The sequence below is a fragment of the Arachis hypogaea genome, chromosome 4 (assembly GCF_003086295.3).
Source record: "Arachis hypogaea cultivar Tifrunner chromosome 4, arahy.Tifrunner.gnm2.J5K5, whole genome shotgun sequence".
In the NCBI taxonomy this organism is placed as follows: Eukaryota; Viridiplantae; Streptophyta; class Magnoliopsida; order Fabales; family Fabaceae; genus Arachis; species Arachis hypogaea.
Genome location: NC_092039.1, coordinates 94,512,648 through 94,515,171, shown reverse-complemented (window position 1 = coordinate 94,515,171; position 2,524 = coordinate 94,512,648). Strand labels below are relative to the sequence as shown.

At 35.1% G+C, this 2,524-nt stretch overlaps 1 non-coding gene across 1 annotated transcript; it reads right to left on the bottom strand.

The window, feature by feature from the left end:
* Nucleotides 1-1,922: 1,922 nt before the first annotated feature.
* Nucleotides 1,923-2,030, bottom strand: LOC112798473 (small nucleolar RNA R71). The gene has a single exon (XR_003200083.1). It is a non-coding gene; the product is annotated as a small nucleolar RNA R71 (small nucleolar RNA).
* Nucleotides 2,031-2,524: the final 494 nt, after the last annotated feature.

Here is a 2,524-nt window from a genome sequence, read left to right as displayed (position 1 = left end):
AAGCTGATTGATTCTCATCAATTTAGCTCTTGAATGTAATGTCCTGCTGAAGCTTCGCTAGCCATGTCTAATCTTTTTAGACTAAAGCTTTAGACTAACATTGCATGATTCCTGGAATTCTTATTAAAAATTTTGAATCTCTTTATTTTCTTTTCCATATAATTTTTGAAAAATCCAAAAAAATTACAAAGTCATAAAAATCAAAAATATTTTATGTTTCTTGTTTGAGTCTAGTGTCTCATTTTAAGTTTGGTGTCAATTGCATGTCTTTATTCTTCTAATTTTCGAAAATTACATGCATTATGTTCTTCATTGATCTTCAAGATGTTCTTGATGATTTCCTTGCTCTGATCTTTAAATTCTCTTGTCTTGTGTGTTTTGTTGTTTCTCATATGCATTCTCAATTTGTTAGTGTCAGTAGTATACAAACTTCTAAGTTTGGTGTCTTGCATGCATTGTTTATTTGATTTTAGTTGCATTTTGATTATTCCTCATCATTAAAAATTCAAAAATTTTTTTAATTTGTGTCTTTTCAAGTCAATAATACAGAGAATTGAAGATTCAGAACATACAGCAGAGGAATTACACAGAAAAAGCTGGGCGTTCAAAACACCCAGTGAGGAAGGAAAACTGGCGTTTAAACGCCAGCCAGGCTGGCTGGGCGTTTAACGCCCAAAAAGGTAGCATTTTGAGCGTTAAACGCCAGAATGGATACCATTCTGGGTGTTTAACGCCAGGATGGCACAAGAGGGAAGATTTTGTTTTTAATTCAAATTTTTTCAAAATCAAATCTTTTTTAAATAATATATTTTCAATCATATCTTTTCAAAATCAATTTCTTTCCATTTTTCAAAAATACTTGCTAACAATTAATGATTTGATTTAACATTTCAAGTGTGTTGCCTTTTCTGTTGAGAAAGGTTTAATGTCTGAATCATATCTTTTAAATTTCTTGTTAGCCAAGTCATTAATTTTAAAAATCAAATCTTTTTAAATTGTTTTTCAATCATATCTTTTTAATCACATCTTTTTCAAAATAGTTTTCAATCATATCTTTTTGATTTCTAATTTCAAAATCTTTTTCAAAATCACTTTATTTCTTTCCCAACTTTAATTTTCGAAAATCATTCATCAAATTTTCAAAATTTCTTTTAATTGTTTCAAAATCTTTTACTTTATTTTCGAAAATTCTTCCCCTCTTCTCACATCCTTCTACTTATGGACTAACACTCCTCCTCAATGCACAATTCGAACTCTATCCCTCTTGATAAGTTCAAATTCTTCTACCTCCTCCTTCTATTCTTCTTTTCCTCTGACACATCAAGGAATCTCTATACTGTGACATAGAGGATTCCATACTTTCTTGTTCTCTTCTCTTTCATATGAGCAGGAGCAAAGACAAAGGCATTCTTGTTGAAGCTGACCCTGAACCTGAAAGGACCTTGAAGCGAAAGCTAAGAGAAGCTAAAGCACAATTCTCTGTAGAGGACCTAACAGAGATCTTCAAAGAAGAAGACATGGCAGCCGAAAACAACAACAATGCAAACAATGCAAGGAAGGTGCTTGGTTACTTTACTGCACCTACTCCCGACTTCTATGGGAGAAGCATCTCAATCCCTGCCATTGGAGCAAACAACTTTGAGCTTAAGCCTCAATTAGTTTCTCTAATGCAACAGAATTGCAAGTTCCATGGACTTCCATTGGAAGATCCTCATCAATTTTTAGCTGATTTTTTGCAAATCTGTGACACTGTCATGACCAATGGGGTTGATCCTGAGGTCTACAGACTTATGCTATTCCCTTTTGCTGTAAGAGACAGAGCTAGGATATAGTTGGACTCACAACCTAAAGAAAGCCTGAAATCTTGGGAAAAGCTAGTCAGTGCCTTCTTGGCAAAGTTTTTTCCTCCTCAAAAATTGAGTAAGCTTAGAGTGGAAGTCCAAACCTTCAGACAGAAGGAAGGTGAATCCCTCTATGAAGCTTGGGAAAGATACAAACAATTGATCAGAAAGTGTCCTTCTGACATGCTTTCTGAATGGAGCATCATAGGTATCTTCTATGATGGCCTGTCTGAACTGTCCATGATGTCATTGGATAGCTCTGCTGGAGGATCTCTTCATCTGAAGAAGACGCCTGCAGAAGCTTAAGAACTCATTGAAATGGTTGCAAATAACCAATTCATGTACACTTCTGAAAGGAATCCTATGAACAATGGGATGAATCAGAAGAAAGGAGTTCTTGAGATTGATACTCTGAATGCCATATTGGCTCAGAACAAAATATTGACTCAGCAAGTCAATATGATTTCTCAAAGTCTGTCTGGAATGCAAGCTGCACCAGGCAGTACTAAAAACGCTTCATCTGAAGAAGAAGCTTATGATCCTGAGAACCCATCAATGGAAGAGGTGAATTACATGGGAGAACCCTATGGAAACACCTATAATCCTTCATGGAGAAATCATCCAAATCTCTCATGGAAGGATCAATAGAGACCTCAACAAGGTTTCAACAACAATAATGGTGG